The 14,451-nt window shown below is 40.3% G+C and overlaps 1 pseudogene; it reads left to right on the top strand.

Annotated features, from left to right (window-relative positions):
* The first annotated feature begins 13,555 nt into the window (after positions 1-13,555).
* On the top strand, positions 13,556-13,933 carry LOC148775968 (chromobox protein homolog 3-like; annotated as a pseudogene).
* Positions 13,934-14,451: the final 518 nt, after the last annotated feature.

Raw genomic sequence — 14,451 nt, 5'->3', positions numbered from 1 at the left:
TGGAATCAAGATTGTTGGAAGAAATACCAATAACCTCAGTTATGCAGATGATACCACTTTAATACCACTTTAATGGCAGAAAGCGAAGAGGAACTAAGGAACCTCTTGTTGAAGATGAAAGAGGAGAGTGAAAAAACTGGCTGTAAGCTCAAAATTCAAAAAAGCTTAGCTCATAGCATCCAATCCTATCACTTCATGGCAAATAGATGGGGAAGAAATGGAAACAGTGACAGACTATTTTCTTGGGCTACAAAATCACTGTGGATGGTGACTGCAGCCATGAAATTAAAAGACTCTTACTCCTTGGAAGAAAAACGGTGACAAACCTAGACAGCATATTAAAAACAGAGACAAGTTTTTTTTTTATTATTATTTTTTTATTTTTGAGCGTTAGCAGTTCCAGACTCTTACTTCTACAAGAAACTCTGCACTTTCCTTCAGCACAACCCAAGGGACAGACCCCAGCACTTGTCACCACCCTGGCGTCCTAGGCCCACAGTGCTTTTGTGGTAAAGGAAACAAGGCACTTGCTTTGGCCACTTGAGACGTCTTTGGAAAACAAGATGGTGTCTTTGGAGAACAAGATGATGGAGAAGTATATGGACATGGAGTACATCTCTCTTTGTGGATACATCAGTAATACACCTTCAGACACAGAAGTGCATGCAGAACACCAGCTGAGAGCGGACAGGAGTACTTGACCAGTTGGGAAAGAATATATCAGTTCAGTTCAGTTCAGTCGCTCAGTCGTGTCCGACTCTCCGCGACCCCATGAATCACAGCACGCCAGGCCTCCCTGTCCATCACCAACTCCCGGAGTTCACTCAAACTCATGTCCAGAGTCGGTGATGCCATCTAGCCATCTCATTCTCCATCGTCCCCTTCTCCTCCCGCCCCCAACCTTTCCCAGCATCAGAGTCTTTTCCAGTGAATCAACTCGTCGCATGAGGTGGCCAAAGTATTGCAGTTTCAGCTTTAGCATCAGTCCCTCCAATAGGAACTAGGGGAAAAAACAGTAGTGTTGGTAGGACTGGACCTGCCCTCGGCACGTGGGGGAACTGAAGGAGGGGTCTGGTCCCCACATCGGGGCACTTGTCTGAGTCAGAGGAGAAACATTAAAGGCTGAGAGCGAAACAGCTGATCTGTGGCAGCTAAATGGAATGGGAATCAGACAGTCTTTGCCACAGCCATACATACCCCGGACAGGGATGCAGGTCCTCTGGAAAGCGCAGCAGCTGGGAGCTGGAGTTTAGGGATTGTGGAGCAATCCCAGGGCGAGGGCTGCTGTTGACTGCAGAGAGATTGAGGGTATGTGAGGGAAGAGATTGTGGTGGGAAATGCCTGTGGAGGAAAGCCGGGCAGCCACGGAATCAAGGCAACACTGCTGAGTCATGCATCGGGAGTAGAGCCATCACCATAGCCTCTCTCCCCCCAGACACGCCAGCATTGGCAGCTGAACAGTAGAGAGCCTGGCCCATCAAACACCCGACACACTGAACTGCAGAGTAGGGCCCACCCAGGGTGCCCCTTTAAGTGCCTGATGTACCCCCTAGCCAGGGGGGCCCCTCTATGTGCATGATGTGCCGAACAACAGAGAAGGACCCCAGGCAAGGGAGCCCTCTTAAATGTCTGAACAGGTGGAGCTATGGAGAAAGACTGGCCAAAGAGACTTTCTGATTGCCAGCTATGAGAGGCTCAAAAAAAGAGTCTGATAGGGCCATAACTGCAGTGGAGGCAGTCTGTGTCCCTGCACACTTGGCACTGCCAGGATCCCTGCAAGCCAAGCAGCTGCACCACCTTCACACTCAACTCTCATTAGGGCAGAGCTGCCACAGGCAAAAAAAGTCTTGTATCTATGCACATGAAGTCGCTTTAGTAGTGTCCGACTCTTGGCAACCCTGTAGACTGTGGCCTGCCAGGCTTCTCTGTCAGGGAGCAGGATTCTCCAGGCAAGAATACTGGAGCATATTGGCCATTACTGGTTGCCATACCCTTCTAGAGCACTTTATTTCCTGCTGTCCTAGCCGCCAACTCCCCTGAATACCTGGTGTTGCCAGAAACCCTGCAACCCAAGCAGCAGCACCACCTCCACACCTGGTCCTCACAGGGGCAAACCCAAGTCCTCCAGGGTAGCCTCAGGAGCAAACTCCAGTGGATGACCCACATGCATAGGTGGAAATAAAATCACAATTGAAACCCTGGGACAGCATGGTTAAGGAAGAAGACCCAAAACCTTCACCAGCTGTCCAACCTGCAGATTAAATCCACACGATTAACTAGGCAGACTCTGTTTCTATGGAATATATAAAAGGTCATTGAGCACTCCCATAAGAAAAAGTGCACTCGTTCTGATAGCTGTGAACATTGGAGGCAAGAACACACTGGAGTAGGACCAGATTAGAATCTGAGCTGCCCCCACAGCAGGTCCAGAGATCAGCACAGTATTGGAGGGCATCCTAGGGAGAGATCAAGCCCTGAGCCTTTGGGGTGGGAACACTCACTCCAAGACCCTAGGCTACCAGAAAACTAACCCTAGGGAGTATCAAATAGTGAGAACTCACAAAAGATGCTTGAATACAAGACCCAGCATCACCCAGCCACCAATAGCACCCTGTGCAGGATGCCTCATCTAAACAACAAACAAAACAAAAATACACACCCAGTCATCAGCAGACAGAATTACTATCTCAGCCTTGCCCATCAGCGGAAAAACGAACAAGAACTCAGCGCATATCTCACCCTATACAAAGCTTACACAAACCACTGGACAAACCTTAGGAGGGCAGAAACCAAAAGGAAGAAAGAATTCAACCCTGAAGCCTGGGAAAAGGAGACCTCAAACAATAAGTTAAAAATAATGAAAAGGCAGAGAAATACTACACAAATGAAGGAACAAACTAGAAACACAGAAATCCAAATAAAATGAAGAAATAGGTAAACTACCGAAAAAGAATTCGGAGTAATGAAAGTAAAGATGATCAAAAACCTTGAAAACGAAATGGAAAAAATGCAAGAATCAATTAACAAAGACCTAGAAGAATTAAAGAATAAACATACAAGACAACACGATGACTGAAATTAAAATTACTCTAGAAGGAATCAATAGCAGAATATCTGAAGCAGAAGAATGAATCAGTGAGCTGGAAGATAAAATGGTGGAAATAACTTCTGAAGAGCAGAATAAAGTAAAAAGAATTGACAGAACTGAGGATAGTCTCAGAGACTTATGGGACAATATCAAATGCACCAACATTCGAATTATAAGGGTTCCAGGAGAAGAAGAGTAAAAGAGAGAGTATGAGAAAATTTTTGAAGAGATTATAGTTGAAAATTTCCCCAACATGGAAAAGGAAATAGTTGATCACATCCAAGAGGCACGAAGAATCCCATACAGGATAAACCCAAGGAGAAACATGCCAAGACACATATTAATCAAACTAACAAAGACTAAACACAAAGAATATTAAAAGCAGCAAGGGAGAAACAACAAGTAACATACAAGGGAAACCCAATATTCTTAATAGCTGATCTTTCAGCAGAAACTCTTCAGGCCAGAAGGGAATGGCAGGATATATTTAAAGTATTGAAAGGGAAAAATCTACAACCAAGATTACTGTACCTGGCAAGGATCTCATTCAAAATTGATGGAGAAATAAAAAGATTTCCAGACAAGCAAAAGTTAACAGAATTCAGTACCACCAAACCAGCTTTACAACAAATGTTAAACGGACTTATATAGTCAAGAAATACAACAGAAGAAAAAAGATATACAAAATCAACCCCAAACAATTAAGAAAATGGCAGTAGGAACATATTAATAATTACTTTAAATGTGAATGGATTAAATGCTCCAACCAAAAGACACAGACTGGCTGAATGGACACAAAAGCAAGTCCCATATATATGCTGTCTACAGGACACCCACTTCAGACCTAAAGACGCATACAGACTGAAAGTGAGGGAATGGAAAAATATATTCCATGCCGTTCAGTTCAGTTCAGTAAAGTCACTCAGTCGTGACCGACTCTTTGTGACCCCATGAATCACAGCACGCCAGGCCTCCCTATCCATCACCAACTCCCGGAGTTCATGCAAACCCATGTCCATCGAGTTGGTGATGCCATCCAGCCATCTCATTCTCTGTCGTCCCCTTCTCCTCCCGCCCCCAATCCCTCCCAGCATCAGAGTCTTTTCTAAAGAGTCAACTCTTCGCATTAGGTGGCCAAAGTATTGGAGTTTCAGCTTTAGCATCAGTCCTTCCAATGAATGGGAAGCAAAAGAAAGCTGGAGTAGCAATCCTTATATCAGACAAAATATACCTTAAAGATGATTACAAGAGATTAGGAAGGACATTACATAATGATCAAGGGATCAATCCAAGAGGAAGGCATAACAATTGTAAATATCTATGGACCCAACATAGGAACATCTCATTACATAAGACAAACACTAACAGACATAAAATGAGAAATTGACAGTAACACAATAATAGTAGGAGACTTAACACCCCACTCACACCAATGAACAGATAATCAAAAGAGAAAATTAATAAGGAAACACAAGTCTTCAATGATACATTTGGTGAGATGGATCTTATTGATATCTTCAGGACATTCCATCCAAATGCAGAATACACCTTCTTCTCAAGTGCACATGGAACATTTCCCAGGATTTACCATATCTTGGGTCACAATCAAACCTGAGTAAATTTAAGAAAATTGAAATCAAGCATCTTCGCTGACCACAATGCTATGAGACTAGGTGTCAATTACAAGAAAAAAACTGTAAGAAACACAAACACATGGAGATTAAACAACATGTTTCTAAATAACCAGCAGGTTACTGAAGAAGTCAAAGGGGAAATCAAAAAATTTCTAGAAACAAATGACAGTGAAAACACAACAACTCAAACCTATGGGATGCAGCAAAAGCAGTTCTAAGAGGGAAGTTTATAGCAATACAATCCTACCTCAAGAAACAAGAGAAACATCTAATAGACAACCTAACTTTACCCCTAAAAATAACTGGAAAAAGAAGAACAACAAAAAACTCCAAAATTGATAGAAGGAAAGAAATCATAAAGATCTAAGCAGAAATAAGAGATGAAAGAAATAATAGTAAATATTAATAAAACTAAAAGCTGGTTCTTTGAGAAGATAAAATTGGCCAACCTTTAGTCAGATTCATCAAGAAATAAAAAGAGAATAATCAAATCAACAAAATTAAAAATGAAAAAGAGGTTACAACAGATAATGTAGAATACAAAGGATTATAAGAGACTATTATGAACAACTATATGACAATAAAATGGATAACCTGGAAGAAATGGACAGATTCTTAGGAAAGTTCAATCTTCCAAGACTGAACCAGGAAGAAATAGAAATTATAAACAACTCAATTACAAGCACTGAAATTGAAGCTGTGATCAACAATCTTCCAAAAGACAAAAGCCAAGGACCAGATGGCTTCACAGGAGAATTCTGTCAAACATTTAGAGAAGAGCTAATGCCTGTCCTTCTAAAACTCTTTCAAAAAATTGCAGAGGAAGGAACACTTCCAAACTCATTCTTGAGGCCACCATCACTCACAAAACCAAAGACAACACACACACACACAAAACTACAGGCCAGTATCACTGACGAACATGGATGCAAAAATCCTCAACAAAATTTTAGAAAACAGAATTCAGCAACACATCAAAAAGCTCATACACCATGATTAAGTTGGGTTTATGCCAGGAGTGCAGAGATTATTCAATATACACAAATAAATCAATGTGATACACCATATTAACAAACTGAAAGATAAAAATCACATGATCATCTCAATAGATTCAGAAAGGCCTTTGACAAAATTCAGCACCTATTTATGACTAAAACTTCAAGAAATGGGCATAGAAGGAACCTACCTCAACATAGTAATGGCCATATATGATAAGTCTACAGCAAACATTACTCTCAATGTTGAAAAACTGAAAGCATTCTCCCTAAGATCAGGAACAAGACAAGCATGTCCACTTTCACCGCTATTATTCAACATTGTTTTGGAAGTCCTAACTACAGCAATCAGAGAAGAAAAAGAAATAAAAGGAATCCAGATTGGAAAAGAAGAAGTAAAGCTCTTACTGTTTGCAGATGGCATGATACTGTATAAAGAAAATCCTAAAGATACTGTCAGAAAATTGGTAGAGCTAATCAGTGAATTTCTCCATCAGAGGGCAGACAGACTGAAAATCACAATCACAGAAAACTAATCAATCTGATCACATGAACCACAGCTTTGTCTAACTCAATGAAACTATGAGCCATGCAGTGTAGGGCCACCTAAGACAGGTCATGGTGGAGAGTTCTGACAAAACGTGGTCCACTGGAAAAGGGAATGGCAAACCACTTCAGTATTCTTCCCTTGAGAACCCCATGAACAGTATGAAAAGGCAAAAAGATAGGACACTGAAAGATGAACTCCTCAGGTTGGTAGGTGTCCAATATGCTACTGGAGATCAGTGGAGAAATAACTCCAGAAAGAATGAAGAGATGGAGTCAAAGCAAAAACAACACCCAGTTTTGGATATGACTGGTGATGGAGGTAAAGTCCAATGCTATAAAGAGCAATATTGCATAGAAACCTGGCATGTTAGGTCCATGAATCAAGGCAAATTGGAAGTGGTTAAACAGGAGATGGTAAGAGTGAACGTCAACATTTTAGGAGTCAGTGAACTAAAATGGACTAGAATGGGTGAATTTAACTCAGACACCCATTATATCTACTACTGTGGTCAAGAATCCCTTAGAAATGGAGTAGCCATCACAGTCAACAGAAAAGTCCAAAATGCAGTACTTGGATGCAATCTCAAAAATGACAGAAAGATCTCTGTTTGTTTCCAAGGCAAACCATTCAATATCACAGTAATCCAAGTCTATGCCCCAACCAGTAATGCTGAAGAAGCTGAAGTTGACCTGTTCTATGAAGATCTACAAGACCTTCTAGAACTAACACCCCAAAAAGATGTCCTTTTCATTGGAAGTCAAGAAATACCTAAAGCAATAGACAAATTTGGCCTTGGAGTATGGAACGAAGCAGGGCAAAGGCTAATAGAGTTTTGCCAAGAGAATGCACTGGTGATAGCAAACACCCTCTTCCAGCAACACAAGAGAAGACTCTACACATGGACATCACCAGATGGTCAATACCGAAATCAGATTGATTATATTCTTTGCAGCCAAAGATGGAGAAGTTCTATATAGTGAGCAAAAACAAGACTGGGAACTGACTGTGGCTCAGATCATGAACTCCTTATTACCAAATTCAGACTTAAATTGAAGAAAGTAGGGAAAACCACTAGACTATTCAGGTATGACTTAAATCCCTTACAGTTATACAGTGGAAGTGACAAATAGATTCAAGGGATTAGATCTGATAGACAGAGTGCCTGAAGAACTACGGACGGAGGTTTGTGACATTGTATAGGAGGCAGAGATCAAGACCATCCCCAAGGAAAAGAAATGCAAAAAGGCAAAATGGTTGTCTGAAGAGGCCTTACAAATAGCTGTGAATAGAAGAGAAGTGAAAAGCAAAGGAGAAAAGGAAAGATATACCCATTTGAATGCAGAGTTCCAAAGAATAGCAAGGAGAGCTAAGAAAGCCTTCCTCGGTGATCAATGCAAGGAAATAGAGGAAAACAACAGAATGGGAAAGACTAGCAATCTCTTCAAGAAAATTAGAGATACCAAGGGAACAATTCTTGCAAAGATGGGCACAATAAAGGAAAGAAATGGTATGGACCTAACAGAAGCAGAAGATATTAAGAAGAGGTGGCAAGAATACACAGAAGAACTGTACAGAAAAGATCTTCATGACCCAGATAATCATGATGATGTGATCACACCTAGAGCCAGACATCCTGGAATACAAAGTCAAGTGGGCCTTGGGAAGCATCACTTCAAATAAAGCTAGTGGAGGTGATGGAATTCCAGTTAAGCTATTTCAAATCTTAAAAAATGATGCTGTCAAAGTGCTGCACTCAGTATGCCAGCAAATTTGCAAACTCAGCAGTGGCCACAGGACTGGAAAAGGTCAGTTTTCATTCCAGTCCCCAAAAAGGAATACCAAAGAATGCTCAAACTATCACACAATTGCACTCATCGCACATGCTAGCAAAGTAATGCTCCAAATTCTGCAAGCCAGGCTTCAACAGTATGTGAACTGCGAACTTCCAGATGTTCAGGCTGGATTTAGAAAAGGCAGAAGAACCTTAGATCAAATTGCCAATATCCGTTGGATCGTTGAAAAAGCAAGAGAGTTCCAGAAAAATATCTACTTCTGCTTTATTAAATATGCCAAAGCCTTTGACCGTGTGGATCACAACAAATTGTGGAAAATTCTGAAAGAGATGGGAATGCCAGACCACCTGACCTGCCTCCTGGGAAATCTGTATGCAGGTCAGGAAGCAACAGTTAGAACTGGACATGGAACAACAAACTGGTTCCAAATAGGGAAAGGAGTATGTCAATACCATATATTGTCACCCTGCTTATTTTAACTTATATGCAGAGTACATCATGAAAAATGCTGGGCTGGAAGAAGCACAAGCTGGAATCAAGATTGCTGAGAGAAATATCAATAACCTCAGATATGCAGATGGCACCACTCTTAATGGCAGAAAGTGAAGAACTAAAGAGCCCCTTGATGAAAGTGAAAGTGGAGAGTGAAAAAGTTGGCTTAAAGTTCAGCATTCAGAAAACTAAGATCATGGCATCTGGTCCCATCACTTCATGGCAAATAGATGGGGAAGCAGTGGAAACAGTGACAGACTTAATTTTTTTGGCTCCAAAATCACTGCAGATGGTGATTGCAGCCATGAAATTAAAAGACAGTTGCTCTTTGGAGGTAAAGTTGTGACCAACATAGACAGCATATTTAAAAGCAGAGACATTACTTTGCCAACAAAGGTCCATATAGTCAAAGCTATGGTTTTTCCAGTAGTCATGTATGGATGTGAGAGTTGGTCTATAAAGAAAGCACTGAAGAATTGATGTTTTTGAACTGTGGTGCTGGAGAAGACTCTTGAGAGTCCCTTGGACTTCAAGGAGGTCCAACCAGTCCAACCTAAAGGAAATCAGTCCTGAATATTCATTGGAAGGACTGATGCTGAAGCTGAAATTCTAATACTTTGGCCACCTGATGTGAAGAACTGACTCATTTGAAAAGACCCTGATACTGGGAAAGATTGAAGGAGGTAGGAGAAGGGGATGACAGAGGATGAGATGGTTGTACGTCATCACCAACTCAATGGGCATGAGTTTGAGTAAACTCTGGGAGTTGGTGATGTACAGGGAGGCCGGGTGTGCTGCAGTCCATGGGGTTGCAAAGAGTTGGACACGACTGAGCTACTGAACTGAACTAATCAGTGAATTTAGCAAAGTTGCAGGATACAAAATCAATACACAGAAATTACTTGCATTTCTGTATACTAACAATGAAAAATCAGAAGGAGAAATTGAAGAATCAATCCCATTCAGCATTTCAACAAAAAGAATTAAATTCTAGGAATAAACTTACCTAAGGAGATGAACTGTACACAGAAAATTATGACAGTAATGAAAGAAATCAAAGATGACATGAACAGATGGAGCGATATTCCATGTTTCTACGTAAGAAGAATTAATATTGTGAAAATGACTCCCAAAGGCAATCTACAGATTCATTGCGATCCCTATCAAATGACCAATGACATTTTTCACAGAACTAGAACAAAAAATTTCACAATTCATATGGAAACGCAAAAGCCCCCAAATAGCCAATGCAGTCTTGATAAAGAAGACTGGTGGAATCAACCTTTCTGACTTCAGATTATACTGCAAAGCTACAGTCATCAAGACAGTATGATACTGGCACAAAAACAGAAATATAGACCAATGAAACAAGAATGAAAGCCCAGAAATAAACCCATGCACCTCTGGGTACCTTATTTTTGACAAAAGAGGCAAGAATATACAATGGGGCAAAAACAGCCTCTTCAATAAATGGTGCTGGGAATACTGACAGCTACATGTAAAAGAATGAAATTAGAACACTTCCTAACACCATACACAAAGATAAACTCGAAATGGATTAAAGACCTAAATGTAAGACCAGAAACTATAAAATTCTTAGAGAAAAACATAGGCAGAACACTTGATGACATAAATCACAGCAAAATCCTCTGTGATCCACCACCTAGAGTAATAGAAATAAAAAACAAAAGTAAACAAGTGGAACCTGATTAAACTTAAAATCTTTTGCACATCAAAGGAAACTATAAGCAAGGTGTAAAGACAACCCTCAGAATGGGAGAAAATAATAGTAAATGAAACAAATGACAAAGGATTAATTTCCAAAATATACAAGCAGCTCAGAGAACTCAATACCGGAAAAACAACCCAATCAAAAAGTGGGAAAAAGACCTAAACAGACATTTTTCCAAAGAAGACATAGAGATGGCTAACAAACACATGAAAGGATGCTCGACATTGCTCATTATTAGAGAAATGCAAATCAAAACTATAATGAGATACCACCTCACACCAGTCAGAATGGCCATCATCAAAAAATATACAAACGATAAATGCTGGAGAGGGTGTAGAGAAAAGGGAACACTTTTGCAGTGCTGATGGGAATGTAAATTGATACAGCCACTATGGAAGACAGTATGGAGATTCCTTAACAAACTAGGAATAAAACCACCATATGACCCAGCAATCCCACTCCTAGGCATATACCCTGAGGAAACCAAAATTGAAAAGTACACATGTATCCCATTGTTCACTGCAGCAGTATTTACAATAGCTAGAACATGGAAGCAACCTGAATGTCCATCAACAGATGAATGGATAAAGAAGTTGTGGTACATACACACAATGGAATATTATTCAGCCATAAAAGGAACACATTTGAGTCAGTTCTGATGAAGTGGATGAACCTAGAACCTATTATATGGAGTGAAGTGAGTCAGAAAGAGAAAGATAAATACCGTATTCTAACACATATATACAGAATCTAGAAGAATGGTACTGAAGAACTTATTTACAGGACAGCAGTGGAGAAGCAGACATAGAGGATAGACTTACGAACACGGGGAGAGTGGAGGAGAGGGTGAGATGTATGGAAAGAGTAACATGGAAACTTACATTACCATATGTAAAATAGATAGCCAACGGAATTTGCTGTATGTTTCAGGAAACTCAAACAGGGGCTCTATATCAACCTAGACAGGTGGAATGGTGATGGAGATGGGAAGGAGTTTCAAAAGGGAGGGGGACATATGTATACCTGTGGCTGATTAATGTTGAGGTTTGACAGAAAACAACAAAATTCTGTAAAGCAATTATCCTTCAATAAAACAAAGAAAGACAAAAAATTTCCATCAAGTTAAAAACAGAGAAAATAATAAAATCAACGTACCACCAGCCTCCTTCTTATACTAGCAACACACTGTCAATATTATTTCATCTTTAACATGCTCATGCCTACCACCCCGTGAGCCCCAAGTTATTTTGAAGCAAGTTCAAGATTTCATGTCATTTTACCCATGAAATTTTAGAATAAATCTCTAAAAAATAACTCAAAATCTTAACCACAATTCTGTTATCAAAAGCTAAAAAAATTATTTTATATAATCAGAAAAAAAAAGCAGAGACATCATTTTGCTGACAAAGTTCTGTGTAGTCAAAGCTGTGGTTTTTTAAGTAGTCGTGTATGGATGTGAGAGTTGGATCATAATGAAGGCTGAGTGCCAAAGAACTGATGCTTTCAAACTGTGGCGCTGGAGAAGACTCTTGAGAGTCCCTTGGATAGCAAGGAGGTCAAACCAGTCAATCCTAAAGCAAATCAACCCTGAATATTCATTGAAAGGACTGATGCTAAAGCTGAAACTTCAGTACTCTGGCCACCTGATGCGAAGAGCTGGCTCATCACAAAAGACCCTGATTCTGGGAAAGATTAATGACAAGAGGAGAAGGGGGTGACAGAGGATGAGATGGTTGGATGGCATCACTGACTCAATGAACATGAGTTTGAGCAAACTTGGAGACAGTGAAGGACAGAGAAGCCTGGTGTGCAGCAGTCCATGGGGTGGCATAGAGTCAGAAATGACTTAGCAACTGAATAACAACAACTTTTAAGGATACAATAATAAGAATGTTGTCTGACATCTAATCATAGACAGCAGACTCCAGAAGTCATTGGAATGGCTTCTTTAAAATGCTGAAAGAAAAATTATTCAAAATACATACTTCAAAGATGAAAGAAAATTAGATATTTTCCCACAGAAAAAAGCTGAGAGAACTTGGCTCTTGCTGACTTTCATTACAAGGAATCATAAAAAGTTCTTAGGCAAAATGGAAATGATTTTTTTTACAGGAAGCACAATTTTTCATTATTTTATTATTATGTTTAGCATCTTTGCATATCATTATTTGTCTGGAATTCTGAATATTTTCCTAGGATTTATACCCTAAAGTAGAATTACTAAGGACAAAGAATATGATTAGAAATGTTATTTTTACAACAACAAAAACTGCTAGTTCAGTTCAGTCACTCAGTCGTGTCTGACTCTTTGCTACCCCATGAACCACAGCACGCCAGGCCTCCCTGTCCATCACCAACTGCCAGAGTTCACTCAAACTCATGTCCATCGAGTCGATGATACCATCCAACTGTCTCATCCTGTCGTTCCCTGCTCCTCCTGCCCTCAATCTTCCCCAGCATCAGGGTCTTTTCAAATGAGTCAGCTCTTTGCATCAGGTGGCCAAAGTATTGGAGTTTCAGCTTCAGCATCAGTCCTTCCAATGAACAACCAGGACTGGTCTGCTTTAGGATGGACTGGTTGGATCTCCTTGCAGTCCAAGGGACTCTCAAGAGTCTTCTCCAACACCACAGTTCAAAAGCATCAATTTTTCAGAGCTCAGCTTTCTTCACAGTCCAAATCTCACATACATACATGACCACTGGAAAAACCATAGCCTTGACTAGACAGACCTTTGTTGGCAAAGTAATGTCTCTGCTTTAAAATATGCTATCTAGGTTGGTCATAACTTTCCTCCCAAGGAGTAAGTGTCTTTTAATTTCATGACTGCAATCAGCATCTGCAGTGATTTTGGAGCCAAAAAAATAAAGTCTGACACTGTTTCCACTGTTTCCCCATCTATTTCCCATGAAGTGATGGGACCAGATGCCATGATCTTTGTTTTCTGAATGTAGAGATTTAAGCCAACTTTTTCACTCTCCTCTTTCACTTTCATCAAGAGGCTCTTTAGTCCTTCTTTACTTCCTGCCATAAGGGTGGTGTCATCTGCATATCTGAGGTTATTGATATTTCTCCCGGCAATCTTGATTCCAACTTGTGCTTCCTCCAGCCCATCATTTCTCATGATGTACTCTGCATATAAGTTAAATAATCAGGGTGGCCCCCTCGGATGTGACTGGAGCTTGAGGCACGCAGGGCCGGAGAAGCCGCAGACCCAGGACCCAGAGCAGCTCAGAGGCGGTGAATAATAGCTCTTCAAGTCTGCAATAAAAAATGGCCTCCAATAAAACTACATTGCAAAAAATGGGAAAGAAACAAAGTGGAAAGAATAAAAAAGTTGAAGAGGCAGAACCTGAAGAATTTGTAGTAGAAAAAGTACTGTACCGCTGTGTAGTGAACGGGAAGGTGGAGTATTTCCTGAAGTGGAAGGGGTTTACAGATGCAGACAATACTTGGGAACCTGAAGAAAATTTAGATTGTCCAGAGTTAACTGAAACATTTCTTAATTCTCAAAAAGCTGGTAAAGAAAAAGATGGAACAAAAAGAAAATCTTTGTCTGATAGTGAATCTGATGATAGCAAATCAAAGAAGAAAAGAGATGCTGCTGATAAACCAAGAGGTTTGCCAGAGGTCTTGATCCAGAACGAATAATTGGTGACACAGACAGCAGTGGAGAATTAATGTTCCTCATGAAATGGAAAGATTCCGATGAGGCGGACTTGGTACTGGCAAAAGAGGCAAACATGAAGTGTCCTCAAATTGTAATTGCTTTTTATGAAGAGAGACTTGGCATTCTTGTCCAGAAGATGAGGCTCAATAATTGTTTGTATTGCCTGTTTTATATATATATATAATATAGTGGGTCTTGATATTTTGATTTATTAGTGTGAATAAATGACTACATTCTAATGCAGGTCAGGAAGCAACAGTTAGAACTGGACATGGAACAACAGACTTGTTCCAAATAGGAAAAGGAGTACGTCAAGGCTGTATATTGTCACCCTGCTTATTTAATTAATATGCAGAGTACATCATGAGGAACACTGGGCTGGAAGAAGCACAGCTGGAATCAAGATTGCTGGGAGAAATATCAATAACCTCAGATATGCAGATGGCACCACCCTTATGGCAGAAAGTGAAGAGGAACTCAAAGGCCTCTTGATGAAAGT

The sequence above is a fragment of the Moschus berezovskii genome, chromosome 12 (assembly GCF_049115385.1).
Source record: "Moschus berezovskii isolate FMDL1 chromosome 12, NW_MosBer_1.0, whole genome shotgun sequence".
NCBI lineage: Eukaryota > Metazoa > Chordata > Mammalia > Artiodactyla > Moschidae > Moschus > Moschus berezovskii.
Note: the sequence above shows the minus strand (reverse complement) of the source record. Positions and strands in the feature narration are given on the sequence as shown.